The following is a 17306-nucleotide window of genomic DNA, read 5'->3' as shown; positions in this document are numbered from 1 at the left end:
ACCTTCCCCTCCCCAAACCCAGCCAATATAAGGGGAAGAGGGGGGAACCATACCATTTGGAGGAGCTAGAAATGCATTTAGAATTGAAGTAGTGCTTTACATTAACTGATGCTAATGTTCTTCATGATCCACTTTCCTTCGTTTCATATCAGTGTTTTTGGGCAAATTTGCATAGCTAGCGCATGGTTTCTCATAGAAATGAAGTTAGTTTCTGCAATAGGATTTTTTTCCGTATCTAATATGTTGAATCAGTCTAGTCAGTCTGTTAATGCTTTCCATAATCTATGTTCTCTTTGATGTATTCATTCTTTTCTGGCCTGTGAACAAAGGACTCCCTACACTGCTGCCATTGCTACTCGTTGTTTATGAATATTGTGGTAGTGGCAGGGAGCCCAACTCCTGGACCAAGACCCTGCTGTGCTAAGTATTGTATTGTACACATCCAACAAAATGTCTGTCCATCTCAAAGAGCTTGCAGTTGAATGGCTCCAAGCCAAAAAAATTTTAAATCCTAGAGAGCATTTTAGACAAGCTAAATCATACCTTGTTTCTTTATCATCTAAAATATAAGTGGGGGGAGAAAGGGATGAGAACTTCCTCAACTTTGGCAGGAGGAATTGACTGAAATTACACAGATATGAAAGCTTCCGGGTATTTTATTGCTGTTGGAATTGTACAGATACAGTTCTTCTCTGTGAACCAGAATTTGTCACTACTTGTGAAGTAAAGTGCTACTAAAGTTAGGGAAGGGGATCCATCTAGACCTGTGGATTTACTTTTTCTTTTCTTTTCTCCATACCAAAAAACCCCACAGAATCTGCCGCAACTCTCCTGTCCATAGAAACCCTGTAGGAGATGAAATACACATTAAGTCCATTAAAACATAAAGAGATTTTTTGAAGGTTATTGGCCTGTCAGAACTGGTGTTCCTCTGCATCCATCAGTAGAGATGCTAGGAATGAAGTCTTGTTCATTTTAGGCCTGCTTCTCTTCTAGGATCCATATTCTTTATGCTACTCAGGTGACTGGGAAAGAAATTTGTTTTGACTGGCTTCCATGCCAGCTTCTTTGCCAACTTCTGTTATAGGGGCCCTATGCCAGTAGTGGGTGTTAGATCAAGCATTAGGCTACTGTAACTGCCACTTGTAGCTTAGGGGTAGATCAGAGTAGGTACAAACAAGTCTGTAAAGGAACTCCCAATGGGCTGCTCATCATATCTTTCATTCATTCTTCTGTCTGATCAGAACCTGGCTATGGGGCAGAATCTGCCACTTATTTTTGTTTCTTTTTTTATTTGGGAATGATGGGAAAAGAGGGCACTTAACTTAAGCCCCAGTAGTTCATAAATAGTCACCTACCTTCATCTTAATTTCCAAAAGAGCAGGGAAAGTTTATAACTCTGTAGACTGCAAAGTTTGGCCCCAGTTCTATAACGGTTCTGTCCACAAAGTTCATTGGTTTTTTGGCATAAATGGCGGTTCTGTAGGCAAAGCGCAGAAGGCTAGACCTGGTAAGAAGCAGGACTCCCATGTTGTACAACTGTTGGGAGAACACACTTCTGGGTTTTGAAAAATATGCAGGCCAGCTTAAAAATATTATAAGTTTCCTTGTATGAAACCTTGTTTTCTTTTTTCTCTTTGCTTTGGAAGCATGTTGGAGATTAAATAAGTATGTTTCATGGCCGTTTATTCCAGTTGTATGGGCATTTCATTTAATCCAGGCTTATCACTGTCTTTGCCACCATTGTAGCTACTGTTTACATTTCCTGTGTACCCATAATTTTGTGGAGATGATGGTGGTAGCCCTAAATGGACTAAGGACCCAAGAGACATGATGTCTTAGAAGGTGATCTTGATCAAAACAGTTTGGCAACCACTAGTGTTGGTCGGAAAAATTCTGATGAAACATTGTTTTGTCAGAACTTGTTGAGATGGTGAAATGAAAGTGTTTTGCATAGGTGCCCTAAGTTTTGTTGAAGTCCTGATGGAACCTGGACCGGGGTTCTTGCCTGGCAGACAGGTTTCCAGGCCTAGTGATCTAGAGACTTGTCTGCCTGGCTCTCCGACAGGCTCAATGGCACGGTGTGTTGCTATGGAGCTGGGGGCTTCATTTCTTTTCATGGAGAACTTTTGGTTTTGCTCCTAATTCAAATTAAACTGCATTTCAGAGTATCAGACTTCTGTGATAAAGCAAATTGCTTTTCCCTTCCCACTTCTTGCCTCCATGTTTCAAGTAAATGGGATTAAAACTGTTGTCTTATACAGATGTTCACAGGCCTTCTTTTTTGCACAGATGTTTGCTGTACAGACTTTGCTGTGTGCTGTACAAATGTTTGTTATATGTTCACTGTGAAAATTGTATGCAGTTATAATCTTCATTAATCTAAGTTAAAAGCAAAAAATATAAATGCTCATTTGGTAGTCATTTTGATCTGTCACTAATATGTCAGAAGTTTATCATTTTCTTTCTGCTGCTGCTTGTTGCCAGATGGATTTGCATCTTGATGTGTTAAAAATCCCCTTTTGCTGTCTGATGTGAAGTCTGACTCAGCTGAAGAAATTCCTTTTGTGCCGCTTGGTTATGTTTTATGATTGCTTCCTTCATAGTAGGTCATTTACCCTGTGACAGCAGCTTCAGCTGGCAGATAGAGTGCTTTTTAGATTCAGATCCACCTTCTACTGAGTTTTACAATTGGAAGATGGTGGTACCAATCCATCCTAAATTTCCTGCATAAATGGTGGAATACCATCTTAATTAGCCAGGTATTTTTACTGCTTCAGACTGGCTGCATTCTCTGTGTTCAATGTGAAAAAGTCCATAGGTTTTTTATTTGGAGTGGGCTGAAAGCTTAAAAAGTGCATCTAGCACTTTATTTCTTTTGACGTCAATATTGTACAGCAGGGTACGGTGTTACCAAGAGAACCATGCACTAAATAAATGGCTATCTGATTGTTTCTCTCAGCAAAGTAAACCGTAGGGAGGCAAAGTTAGATCAAATCTCTCAAACTTCATAACTATAAAAACAATAAGACAATGGAACAAGCTGCCTGGGAATATTCTTCATTTGAGGCTTTCCAGAGGAATGATCAGAAACTTGTCTGGGAACAATGAAACCTGCATGTGGACAGAGGTTTAGATTTGATGACCCTTATGATCCCTTCTAACAGTATGATTTGGTGGGTACGGTTTTGCATGTCTGCTGCTTGAGGAATCATATTAAGGCTCATTCAGATTAACATAGAGCAACTTCAGTGACTAGTGTAAGGTCTGTTTGTTTAGCTGTTTAAAAGTAGCATTATATACTACAACATAGTTTCATAGTTGGTAGGGTTGGAAAGGGACCTGAGCAGATCATCAAGTCCGACCCCCTGCCATGGCAGGAAAGAGTATTGGGGTTAAACAGCCCCGGCTAGGTGTTCATCCAGCCTCCTCTTAAAGAACCCCAGGGTAGGAGCCAGCACCACTTCTCTTGCAAGTTGGTTCCAGATCCTAGCCACCCTGACAGTGAAGTAGTGCCTCCTGATGTCTAGTCTGAATCTACCCTCTGCCAGCTTGTGACCGTTATTTCTAGTCACTCCTGGTAGTGCTCGGGGGAACAGGGACTCCCCCAATGCCTGCTGGTCCCCGCTGACTAGTTAACATTATTACTTAAATTTTATATCCCATTAAAATCCATCACTCTACTGTGTTTGAGCTGTCTCTCTCTTATCTCCTTGACTTTTTTGAAGTATTTCCCCTGTTAAAGATAAGTGAGTCTATACAATGCTTGGGGAAGAAAGGGTGTTGCCTGCCTTTTCAGCTTTTAAGGCATATCAGGGTAGTGCACCAAGTATAAGGTGCATTTTTGTAAACTTTTAACTGAAGGGGGCAATTGATGACTCCTGGAATGACTCCTTCTATAATTTGTGTGCTTATTGGACAAATATGCATAGAAGCATTTGGTTTTTAATATAGCAATGACATTTCTGCAGACACTGCTGCTTAAGGAAACACTATTTTGTTATATGGCAAAGTTTATTTTTATTTATAAAAAGAAAATACAAAAACAGAAGCAATAAAAAAAGCCAAACCAGTCGACATGTTCCTCTGCCTCCCGCCCCATCTCCCTTTTAAAGTCTGATCTTCTGTGAAAAAGATAGGCAACCATTAATTTCAGTGATCTTTGGATCAGGCCCCTAATACATATTGTTTTGAACTCTCATTATTATAGGGTCTCTGACGTACTTAGGACGCAGTAGATTTTCTTTCTGTTTTCTGTACTTTGCTTATCCCTCAGGAATGAGACATTTCTGAAGTACACTTAAAGTGTGCTTCTGAAAGGTGCCATGTACATAGGCTTGGCAGGATTTGATTTTATTGGTAAATGTTGATAAACTTTGATTTCCCCTCACACTCTTGGATAGACAAAAAATATTTCCATCATTAATAATCAAAATGTATAGAAAGGGGATGTAAGAAAAATGTTGGCTGATGGAGTGTGCGACAGCGGGAGAGCAGCCCTACACAACTGTAGTTTGGACTGCAACTCCTACAAACCCCAGGGGACTGGGAACAAAGGAAGAGGAAGTGACAAAGTGGAAGAGGGAGCTGCAGACGAGTGGAGCCAGGACTGGTGGCAGCAGTCCTACTGTAGTTACATTTGTCATTAATAAATTGTCTCCCCCCCATATCTCTAATGTCATGAAAATTTAAAATTGATAACAATCTAAATAAATGCTTAAAAATATCCATTGATATTATCTGTCAAAATTATTTTTTTTTAAATCAAATTTTGCCAAGCCTGTGTATGCAGATACAAAGGATTAATATTTTTGTTGCCTTCAAGTTTTTATGTATTAATTTCAAGCCTTTGGTAATTTTATTTCAGGAACTTTCTATGTCCTCAGGTTGCTGTGTAGTCATGTGAAAATTTAGTTGTACCTTTCTCAGTTTACATCATCTATACTGAATACTACGGTTAAGCTCCTGTTCCGGGCATACTGCAAAATTGCCACAAGTGTTAATGAGTGTTACACGGGCACATTGAGAAGCAACTGTTACTGTACTATATATATTTTTATTCCTATAGTCTTCTTTTTTCTAAAAGGGTCATGCTTCATCTTGGATCTTAATAACAAATTCTACACCATCTAAGGGAAAATTGTATCAGAGAAGATGATTTAGAGATGCAAACAGCTTGGGTTTCATTGGAATTGCCAGTGGCAAAAGAAGTGTAGGTGAGACTCTCATTTCTAATTAAGTTTGTGCTGGAGATGGACTGGAATTAGTAGTAATAAATGTATGACAGTGCTTCAAAACTACACTACTATTTTAAGAAAGAACAAGTTTCATCAAGTAAAACCTAATCTGTATAAAATATGCAAGCTAGGAAGTATTAAAAGGTAATGGTGAAGATGCTTATTAGAAGATAGAGGCACAGAAAAATCTATGATACCAACCAAGATCGACCCAGTTCAAAACATTCTTCTCTAGATTTCCTTGGTTTTTTTTTATCTAGCCAATGTCATATTTTCTTATAAACAAATGCATGCTTATTTGTTTTTTCTTTGGCATGTGAAATATGAAGTACTTATACTAGGTTGTCTTATCTAGCTGCTGCATTTGAATTTTAGCCTGCAGTATGGCTGGTGTATCATAATTCAAAACATTATAGCCCTTATTCCACCAGTCCAGTGGTTTTCAGCCTGTGGTCCGCAGACTCCTGGGGGTCTGCAGGCTGTATGTAAAGGGTCCACGAAAGCGGACTATGATAAATCAAACATATGTCAATACCCACACTTACAATTCAAAGGGGTCTGCACCTCCATTCAAAATTTCTAAAAGGGTCCACAAATTAAAAAAGATTGAAAATCACTGTAGTAGTCAGTGCTAGCTAGTGAGTGGAAGTAGCATGGGTTCTTTGTTCCACCTGACTTGTCTCATCTATTGACTGGCAGCTGACTTGGATATAATCCAAATGGACTTCATGCTACCGTAGCACTATTCCACTGGCAGGCTGTAAAAATGTAAGCATTTGGCTTCTAAGCTCTGAAGACAATTTTTATGTATTGTGTAACTCTGCACATCCTGTAAAGAGTCACTGAGCTCCCTCACACCCCACAAATGCTACACACCTACATCCTGCCCCCACAACCCCCCACATATTACACTGCCCAACATACCCTGTTGCCCCCCACATACAACCACACCTCCTCACAACCCCCCCACACACACACCTCCACGCCTCACCATACACACCCAACCACACCCCTCCACATAGTATACAAGACTAAGAGTTTATTTTTAGTTATTATGCAATCCTCTATATACACAGTTTGCAGACACAAATCATGACAAAAATATTTTCTGTAATAAAATTAAAATACGTTATAGCAGGTGTTTGACTTTGAGTGTATGATTTTGGGTTTTTTCTGAGTTCCAAGATGGCAACCCTCCCAGGAGTATTTCCAGGGAGCAAGGGGAGGGACTTCCAGTGGCAAAGATCAGGGGTTATGAGTGGGACTTCAGATCCTAAGATGGCGACCAGGGGGCAGGGCAACTGCCAAGGGGCGGGGCTAGCCATGTGGCCCTTGAAAGCTCACCAAACCTTGTTAAGCTGCCCTTCTTCCGAAATAATTGCCCGCCCCTGCACTAGTCGAAAATCCAATCTGTTTCCAATCTACACCTTGGAAATAGATTGGATTATATAACAACTTTATATCCTTGGTCAGCCATACCTCACAGCCCTGAGACCTCAGAATATGACCTCGGGCTCTTCTTGGCCAATGCTAGTACAGTTCACAGTTCTGAGATGAATTTTGTTTTTCTTCACACCTAGTGCGGTTAGATCAGTGTGTATTTGTTTACAACATAAATAAAAATGACCCATTTCAGAGGTATGACTCTATGAATTGATTTAATGGAATAGAATTTTTAAAAAGTATTAATAACCATTGGGGTTCATGGGTATCTATTTCAGCTAAAGTTTTAGCAGTCAGAATTAATCTAGTTATGTACCAGTTGTCTTCAGTATCAATATTTTTCTTTTTTAACCAGACAGATCACATACCCTTGGCTCAGACTGGATTAGAAGTCACTCAGTAGTGTTTGTATTGAGATTTCTTTCCCCCCCACAAAATTCCAACTTGTCAAGCAATTTTGGGAAAGCTTTTAAAAATCTATTTTTCATTTTGCCTGCCCCTCCCCCCCGCGTCTACTTTCCTGGAAGCTTTTTCAAACTGTTACTTTTTTCTACCATAAATCATCCAACTTTTTATGACTTCATATAGTTGTCGTTAATGCCTCTTGTCTTATAATTGGTACAATGGCCTTTGCAGCATTAATTTCAAAATAATTTCTAATCTAGAAATTTACAGTGTAAATAATAATGACCCATTTCAGAGGAGCTGATTTAGTGGACTAGAATTTAATAAAAGTATTAATTTAAGATTCAAGATTTAAAAAAATCTTGAATATTAGAGATAAATTCCCCGATGGTATGAATCTGTAGATTTATGTGAATTTATAAGAGGAGAGAATTTGGCCTGCAGCATATGACATTCGGAAATGGGTTACATCTCCATAGCCAAACAAATGTCACATATTATTGAAGGATAAACACAGAAGAAAGGAGAGAGAAATCAGAGCAGGTTTAGAGAAGTAGATTGGGTCAGTAACTCGTAAGTGATCTGCAAGAAACAGCAAAAGTTGTATGTACTCAGAAAAGGAGGTCTGAGGAGCAGTGCCATAGCCACCAAGTTTGGTGCCCAGGGCAAAACTCGCAGCAGCAGCCTACCCTCGCGGCATGCACAGATCTGGGAGGCACATGCCTTGCCATGCTTCCCTGGGAGCGCACGTAGCGGCAGGAGCCGCCCTTCTTCCGTCCCCATGCCGCCCCTCAAACGAGCTGCTAGTGGCTCTGTCCCGCTTCCTGCCTGGGCTGGGCAGTTGCTGCTTGTTGGTGTCCCTTCGCTTCGGTACCTGGGGCAGTCGCCCCGCTCATGCCCCCTTCCTTCCCACCGCTTGCTAGAGCACTGCTGAGGAGTGTGAATAATTTATTTCTGACAAAGTATTTAAATCTCCTCTGCACTTTACTGAGGTTTACATAATTCCTGGCAAGTTTTAATTCAAGTAACTAGTTTCTTTCTTGAATGAGCATGGAGAAGCAGACAAACCATTCTGGTCCAACATGTAGGTGTTAGCTAAGATTCATCTTTGATTGGGGACACTGGACTGTCAAAAATGAATAGTGGGAGACTAATCTGGACTGATCATCTTGTGAGCACATGAAGAATGAAAGCTCTGCTCTATCACGTACTGGCAGTTGTAATATTATTCCAGTTGGGAACATAGGAATTGCACTGGACTTATTGTCAATCACATCAGTGTAATATCTCTGACAGTGACAAGCACCAGATACTCGAGAGGAAGCATGAGAAACCTCATACTTTCTAACCTAATAGGGATGAATTTAAGTCCTGAATCATGGTGTTTGATAGCTCTTCCTAAATTTGTTAGTCTTCATTCTTATAACTCTGGATGTTCTTGTTAGCTGTAAAAATGTCTGGTCTGTTTTTCAATCTTGTTGAGTTTTGGCTACATGTAAAACTTGGTTGTAAAACTTGTGGCTGTTCAGATTAGTCCATTTTTGCAGCCAAGTACATCAACAATAGCAGAAGGTACCAGGTTAAAAAAAAAATGACAGAAGTAAAATGTATGATATAACACTTTAAATTATAGCCTGCACAAGATCCCATAGTACTTGGGTTATAGAAAGATGTCGCATTGGACCTGGGCAAAAGCATTTCCTCCTGGGTTAAAGTGCCATCATTCAGGTGTTTTTGTCTGTTTTTCCGAGAGACTGTTCTGATGCTGTAGCTGGCAGAGCCAATCAAACACTGGCATGCATCTAATGAGTCATCTCAAAAAAGGCTAAGGATGTCATCCTCCTGCCCTACTCGGCCTTGGTGATACCGCAGCTGGAGTACCACGTCCAGTTCTGGGTGCTGCACTTCAGGGAGGATGTGGAGAAGCTTGAGAGAGTCCAAAGGAGGGCCATGTGCATGATTAGAGGCCTTGAGACCAGGTCATATGGGGAGAGGCTGAAAGGCTTGGGACTGTTCAGCCTGGAGAAGGGAAGACTCAGACTTGGTGGCAGCCTATAAGTATTTCAAGGGCGTACATCAGGGCCTGGGGGAGCATTTGTTCACTGAGGCCTTCCAGGGGAGGACAAGAAATAATGAGCACAAACTGATTGAAGATCGCTTCAGACCGGACATAAGGAAAAACTTTACAAGTCGAGTGCTGAAGGTTTGGAACAGGCTCCTCCCAGAAGTGGTACAGTCACCCACTCTGGCAATCTTCCAAAAGTGTCTTGACACCCATCTCTTGCTGAGGTCATCTGTTCCCAGCAGTCTTTCCTGCCCAAGTGCAGCGGGGCTGGACCCAACGATCTGTAAGGTCCTTTCCAGCCCCTAACATCTATGAAACTATGAAACAAACTCTAAATCAGGGGCAGGCAATTATTTCGGGCAGAGGGCCACTTACCCAGTTTTGGCAGGCTGTGGAGGGCTACATGGGTAGCCCTGCCCCTTGACAGGTGCCCCGCCCCATGGTCACCATCTTGGGACCAGAGCGGGGCTGCACCAGCAGGGAGAGGGGGGAGCTGGCCTGGCTCCATAGAGCCCCTGCCAGCTGGGACCCCGTGCTCCTGCCACCCTGCTCTAGGCCCTGCTGGCACTGGCCCCGGGGCACCAGTCTGGGCCCCGTGCTCCCACTGGCTCCCCACCCACTCACACCCAGTGCCCCCCAGCCCCACAGTACAGGTGGGGGGCAGTGCACAGTCCCGACCCCCTGCTTGCAAGCAGGGAAGAAGCTGGTGTTGAGTGCAGGGAAATAGTGGCCCCTCACCCACCCAATGGCCGGTGCTCGCTGCTGCAGGCACTCGCAGCCCATGTGGGTCTGTCTGGAGCAGGCACAGGCAGCCCCACGTGGGCTGCAAGCGGCTGCAGTGTGGGGTGCCGGCCACAGGGCAGGGAAGGGGCCAACCCCCCCCCAGGCCACACTCCTTCCCTGCCCGGGTGCCCCCGCTCCCTTCTCCCCCCCGCACTTACCTGTGGTTCTGGTGCGGGGCAGCCACATGCTCCCAGCCCAGAAGCCCCGGCAGGGGCTTCCGGCTGGGGGGACAGGGCTGAGCGGGCCCTGCTGTTGTTGGAGCCCACTGAGCTTTCCCTGGGTCGTACTGCCCTTGGTTCCTGTAATTTTTGACAGGAACCAAGGACAGAGAAATATTAATTTTCTACATTTTTAGGGGCCTTGTTGGCTGGATAGAATGGCCTCGCCCGTGGGCCATATTTTGCCCACCCGTGCTCTAAATGGATAGAAAGTGCTAATGGTTCATCCGAGGATATTGCAAAATACATCTCAATGGTTGTCCCAGGATTGCATTGCATTATTGAGACAATGGCAGCAAAGTGGCAGTGCGTTTATCTGCTCACTAAATGCTGACTGGAAGGGCTGTGTGTGTTTGTGCCAATCCCAGGACAAATGCAGTGTCTGTTCTGAGTCTTGGTGCACTTTGAGTGTAGTCTTTAAGGCTGCTCACAGTGAACATACTCTGTCAAAAGGCTTGTCAATGTCCTCTTCCCACCTCCTCCTTCATATATTGCTGGTAATACTGGTATGCTTCAATGTAATTTAGAATTCTACTCAACTGAAAGTGGAGCAACAAATAATTATGCATCTGAACAGCTTTGAAACTAGAGTAAGGAAGAAAGATAGATAAAAGAGTTGGTCCAGTTATAAAATGAGCATCTGACAAAGTATAGATGAAGACAACTTAATATGAAAAGCTCTTTCAGCTACTGTCTGGTAAATGCTTGCTTGTGTGCTTCACTTTGCATGAATGGCCTCATTGACTTCTGTTTGTGTGTGTAGGATCAGGGCCTAAAAGACTTCCTAATGAATAAACCAGTTCAGAGTGCTGCAAAAAGCCTTACTTTCCTCAATTGTTTTATGTATATTAAAGGTTAACTGGGAAAGTGAAACTAGCAAATTACTTAATTTAAAGAGATACCATCAGTATAAAAATCACACTTCCAGAATATTTTTTATGTAATGTTATTACAAGTAACACCTAAAATGAGTGTAACAAAGAGATGAGAGAGAATGTTAGCTCTCCTTCATTGTGTTTACTTTGCACATTTGACAGTACTTTGAATATAGTTGGTTTCAGTTTTCTATGTGTAATCAGACAGCCAGTATTTCTTATTTGTGTAGATTTTTCAGATAGCAAGAGAGGGGAGATGCATTTTCATATAAATCACCATTTTTTTAGTAAAATTATAAAGAATTGGCTAGGATACTCAGCAGCAGATGTCACCTAGAGCTACTTTAAAAATTCTCATTTTGAAATTGGCCAGATTTTAGTTGTCTATAAATAAGAAGCAGCTGAATGAGGAATGATACTATTTCCCATTACATGAGAATAATACTGTTTCTTGTAAAGTGATTAACATGGAGTTGACAATTCAAAGAAGAGGAAGTGAATGTATCACGTCTTGTCTGATACCAGAAACCTCTGGGGCAGAAAGCCTGCATCTTTGTAGTTTGATCTTAAACAACCAGGGTCCATAGCTGACAGCTGTTACAGACCCATATGTTCTGTGGATCAGGCACAGAAAACGATGCACAAGGCATAGTAGATCACAGTTGCATCTAGAGCTGCAGCTTACCATTACTGTGAAACATGAGTCTCCAAGCAATTTTTGTTTCAGAATTGTCATAAAAGTTAATTTGCTTTCTTCCTTTTTGTCAGTATTCGAACATTTTAAGTATGACCTATTGAAATAGTGTTTTTATCTTATCATGTTGTTACTTTACTTGCTATTTCAGCTAAAAGGTTTAATTATAAAGCCTGCCCTTAGGGTGACTGCATTAAAAAAGAAGCCTGCTTTCAAATTCTTTGAAAATAAATATATCAATTAGATCCCTTTGTAAATGAGTTAAAATCTGGCAAACAGGCTAGGTTAGCCAGTGACAGCAAACAGGGGACTTTGTGTGGGAGTCCTGCTTGGGAGAGGAGCAGGATGCTGTAGTTGCCTGAGGATAGGGTTTGTGAGTGCAGGTGAATTGGAAAGCCCTCCTAGTTTGGCAGGGTCAGTTTGGGAATCATTTTACAGGGTTGCTTGTGGGGGTGAGTAGAGAGGAGCTTTCACCTTCTGAGCCCAGCAGTTGGTAGCAATGTGAGCAGAGGTGAGACTTGCCTAAAAAGAAAGACTAGCCTAGACAGAACCCATTGATACCAGGACCAACAAACAGAGAATTTGCTGGCGTGTTTGCCCCATTACTTTCACACCCTTCCTTCTCAGTAAGCTTGCTGAGTGGAAGCTTGCAAAGGAGAAAGGAGCTTTTCTAGGAAGTAGCAGCAGCAGCAGCAGAAGGAGTTAGCAGGAGAATCAACAGGATGGCTGTAAGATATTCAGAGATCCTGGTTTTCTCTAATTTAAAAAATCCCCAATTTTCAGTTTAAAAAAGTAACTTCAAATCCACATTTTTCCACATTTTTCTGTGATTAAAATGAAACGTCACTAATATATATTAGTGGTGTTTCATTTCATCACGGAAAAATGTGGATTTGGAGTTACTTTTTTAATCACAGAAAAATATAGATTTGGGGTTACCTTTTTTAAACTGAAATGTGGGGATTTTTTCAAATCAGAGAAAACCAGGATCCCTGAAGATATTGCAGTGCCAAAACCCCTGCCATTGCTGGTTCTTCCTGTTCCTGTGCAGGCTTTGTCTGGTTGTGGGCACTGCCCACTGAAGCTTCCACCCAGGTTTTGATCTGGGTTTTCAGGGACTGCAGCCTGCATGTCTCTGCTGCCAAGAAGAGCGAGAAGTGCCTTTTAGTGTGTCCTCTCAGAAATCAGGTGAGGGAGCTAGCTGCAGGAGGAGGTGGATATGCTTGTGGATGCTTCTAAGCCTGAGGACTTAATTGGCACAATACACAAAGAGACTCTAGCACCACAGAAGAGGGAGAGCCAGAGAAAGCATTGGAAGACAGAACACACAGGTACCCTGGAAGGTGGCAGCTTGTCAACTCTGGCAACTGACTGCACTCATTTTCTGAACATGCGTGGAGAACAGGCGTGAAGTCCTGACGTTGAATGTGAAGGGCCCTACTCTAGCGGCAGGATCAGCCATGCCATACACCCCTCAGATGGGAGGATCAAGACCACCGCTGCCAGAGTAAGCAGCAAGTGGTGGTGTTTGGCAACTACCTCCCGTTGTCTCAGGAGGTCTGCTTTCCTGCCAGGAGCCCACATCCAAGATGCCATGGAAGGGTTGCCAAAACTCATCTAGCCTTCTGACTACTGTCTTCTGCTGCTTATCCACATGGGCACTAAAGATACTGCCAGGAGAGACCTTGAGCAGTTCAAAAGTGGCTGTGTGACTCTGGGTGCAAGGGTGAAGGGGATGGGGGCTTAGGTGGTGTTCTCATCTGTCCATCCAGTCAAGGATAAAGGCCCAGCTAGGCGCATAAGCATCCTGAAGATCAACATGTGACTTCATAGATGGTGTCTCCAGTAGGCTTCTAAGATAAGGAAGAAATAGAAGCAGAATGGAGGCACTGGACTTCAGAAAAGTAGGGACAACCAAACTCGGGGAACTGAACAGGATCCTTTAGGAGGCAAGTCTGAAGGGAAAAGGAACCCAAGAGAGCTGGCTGTGTTTTAAGGAACCCATAATAAGGGTGCAGCAGCAAGTTATCCTGAATTGACAGAAGAATAGGAAGTGCAAGAGGAAAGCAGTCTGGCTAGACAGCAATCTCCTCAATGTGTTGAAATCAAAATGGAATCTTACAAATTGTGGAAACTTGGTCAGATTGCTAGGGAAGAGTACAAGTATATTGCATGGCTGTACAGGGAGAAAATTAGGAAGCCCAAGGTACGATTTGAGATGCAGCTGTCAAGGGACATAAAAGCCAATAAAATGGGATTCTACAAATATGCCAAAAGTAAGAGGAAGACTAAAAACCATAAGTCTTTTACGGAATGCAGAAGGCGGTCTAGTTACAGATAATGCAGAGAAGTCTGAATTATTTAATGCAGCAGTTACTTCAGCATTCGCAAATTGGGCCAGCTGCCAGATAAAGAGCACAGTTTGCAGAAGAGGTGAGAAAGGAGTCAAACAGCCTAGAGCAGAGTTGTCAAACTCATCTTACCCAAGATGCTGGATCCAGCCCACAGGAAAGACTAAGGGATCTGGGACTGTTCAGCCTGGGGAAGAGAAGACTGAGGGGGGACTTGGTGGCTATCTATAAGTGTGTAAGGGGTGAATATTGGGAGCTGAGAGAAAAACTCTTCACTAGGGTGCCCCAGGGGAGGACAAGGAACAATGGCCATAGACTGTTAGAGGATGGTTTCAGGTTGGATGTAAGGAAGAACTTCTTTACGGTAAGGGTGACCAGAATCTGGAATAGACTTTCCAAAGAGGTGGTGCAGTCCCCAAGCTTGGAAGTCTTCAAGAGGAGACTGGACAGACATCTTGTTGGGATCATTTGATCTCAGCAGTATTCCTGCCCAGAGCAGGGAGGGTTGGACTCAGTGATCTCCAAGGTCCCTTCCATCCCTTAATTTCTATGATTCTAGGTACCACATGCAGTGCAGACCCTGGACCTGACTGTGAGTGTTGCTTGCAGCATATGTGCCACCTCCAGCCCCACATACCACATGCAGCACACACTGGCCCTGGCTCCTATCCCATGTGTGGTACACAACGTATAGGGCTAATGTGGGGCATACGCTACATACAGTACATGAGGCCAGTCCAGGGTGTGCACTGAATATGGCATCTTCCTCAGATCAACTCTGTACACTGGATCCATCATGTAGGGCCAATCCATGGGCCTGATCCAGACCATCCCTGGATCCAGTGTCCAGAGGCAGCATGTGCAGCGTTTATCCCAGACAGGCCCAGCATGCTGCATGCAGGACCTGGTAACTCTAGCCTTGCAGGGCACGTGGAGCACGGAACCAATCTGAGGCGCATGCTGCACATGGTGCTTACACGAGACTGGTCCTGTGCACTGGATCCAGCATGAGCAGCTTGTCTTTGGGTCTTATCTAGATGGGCCATATGCAGCACACACTCTGTGCTGGTCCCATGCCATGTGCAGCCCATACCATGTGAGCTCCCTGTGTTGCATGAAGTGCCCTGGGTTGGGGCCAGCACATTTCATGCAGTGTGCTGGTCACAGACCCTAAGCAGCATTGTGGGCTGGATGCTAGGGCTTCACGGGCCAGATCCAGCTTGGAGGCTGGATCTTTGACACCCCTGGCCTAGAGTAGTGGCGGAACAGGTTAGGGATTTCATAAAGAAGCTAGGTGCTTTCAAGTTGGCAGGGCTAAGTGGGATGCACCCTAGGGTACTGAGAGAAGTGGCTGAAGTTATTTCTGAGTCATTGGTTATCCTCTTTGAGATCTCATGGAGGTTGGGTGAGGTCCGAGATGATTGAAAAAGAGCAAATATAGTGCTAGTCTTTAAGGATGGGAAGAAGGATCCGTGGGATTACAGACCTATCAGCCTGACCTTGATACGTGGAAAGATCAAGGAGCAGGTCCTCAAGGTATCTATTTTGAAGTACCTAAAAGAGAACAAGGTGGTCAAGAATAACCATCATGGATTCACCAAGAGCAAGTCATGCCTGACCAATCTGATTTCCTTCTATGATAAGGGGATAGGCTCTGTGTATGTGTTGGGGAGGGGGGGAGAGAAGTGAATGGTGATATACCTTGACTTTAACAAGGCTTTTGACACTGTCTTCCAAAGCATTCTCATTAACAAGCTAAGGAACTACAGATTAGTACTGTAAAGTGGATACATAACTGGTTGGATCATTTTGCTTAATGAGTAGTTATCAATGGCTAGTTGGGAGGGCGTGTTGAGTGGGGTTCCCCAGGGGGTTGTTTTGGGTTTGGTATTGTTCAACGTCTTCATTAATGGTTTGGAAAATGAAAGCGCGTATGCTTAGCAAATTTATGAATGACATCAAGTTGAATGGAGTTGCAGACATTCTGGAGGCATGAGCCTAGACATGATCCGGGAATGTTCTGGAGAAATGATAGCTAGAATGATGCGGATAGACTGGAGAAATGGTCCACCATCAGTTGGATAAAATTCAACAAGGACAAATGTAAAGTCCTGCACATGGGATGAAATGCACAAATACAGAGTGGGGAATGAGTGGCTAGGCTGCAGTACTGCAGAGAAGGACCTGAGTTACAGTGGACCATAAACTGAATATGAGCTAACACTTTACTCTTGTTGCAAAACAAGCCAGTAGCATACTGGATTGCATTAACAGGAGTGTGTCTTGCAAATCAAGGGAAGTGATTTTGCCATTCTGTTCAGCATTGATGATTACTGTGTCCAGTTTTCGGCTGAAAGAAAAAAAAAAAAAAAGGATTAGAGCAGGAATAGGCAACCCCAGGCACAGGTGTGGCATAGGCATTTCATTTGTCACACATGTCTCGGGGTAAATGGCAGGGAAGGAGCCAGATCTATACTGCCACAACAAGGAATGGGCCCATCGTGGCTCCCCCGCTGTCTGCCCCTGGCACACCAACATCTTACAAGTCAAGGTTGCAGGTGTTCTTGACACTCTGCCCAAAAACTTTGCTGACTCCAGGATTAGAGGCCTAGGAAACATGATTTATGAAGAAAAACTGAAAGAAGTAGGGTTATTTAATCTGGAAAAGAGAAGACTGAGGAAAGAAATTGATAAAAGGCTTCCATACCTGAAGAGCAATTATAGAAAGAATGGAGATTTAGACTCTTCTTTGAGGCTGTAGGGAACAAGGCTAGGAGCAATGGTCTCAAGCTGCAGTAAGCGAAATTTAGAGGCACAGGCAAAAGTGACAATTTTTGCCCCATTTGGCTCCTGAAGGTGCTTTACAGCCGTGACCAAACACAAGTGCGTGGCTGCAGAGTGCTTTAGATCCCACAACCATCTGCACCCTCATTACATGGGGGTTCAGATGAAGGTGCTTCAAAGCAGAGCACCTTCATTAACTTCTGTGCTTGTGCACTGGGAGCAGGGCTTGGCTGACGCAGCCCAGCCCTGTTCCCAGAACTGTTTTCAGAAGGGAAAGGGAGTAAGGGAGCAGAGGGAGGTAATTTTGAGGGTTGCCTAGCTGGTGCTGGAGAGTGGGGCAGGTAAATTAGAGCTTCCCAAGGTGGGAGGCTCCAATCCATGTCCTTCCCTGCCCCTTCCCCCCCCCAGTCTACCCCAGCATGGCCAGGAAAACCCAAGAATGGACCTCTTT

The 17306-nt window shown here is 43.5% G+C and overlaps 1 protein-coding gene across 4 annotated transcripts in view; it reads left to right on the top strand.

The window, feature by feature from the left end:
• Positions 1–17306, top strand: part of JAK2 (Janus kinase 2) — a 127027-nt gene that overhangs the window by 33438 nt on the left and 76283 nt on the right. The window contains exon 1 of one of the 4 annotated variants that reach the window (XM_025206204.1): positions 5124–5216. The exons of the other annotated variants lie outside the window; for them this stretch is intronic. The gene's annotated coding sequence lies outside the window, so the exon portion shown is untranslated. Of the gene's footprint in view, positions 1–5123; positions 5217–17306 lie in introns of those variants that run through there. 4 annotated transcript variants of the gene reach the window in all.

Source organism: Alligator sinensis, unplaced genomic scaffold, assembly GCF_000455745.1.
Source record: "Alligator sinensis unplaced genomic scaffold, ASM45574v1 scaffold392_2, whole genome shotgun sequence".
Taxonomy (NCBI): domain Eukaryota; kingdom Metazoa; phylum Chordata; order Crocodylia; family Alligatoridae; genus Alligator; species Alligator sinensis.
The sequence above is the reverse complement of the archived record's forward strand: the minus strand, read 5'-3'. Positions and strand labels throughout refer to the sequence as shown.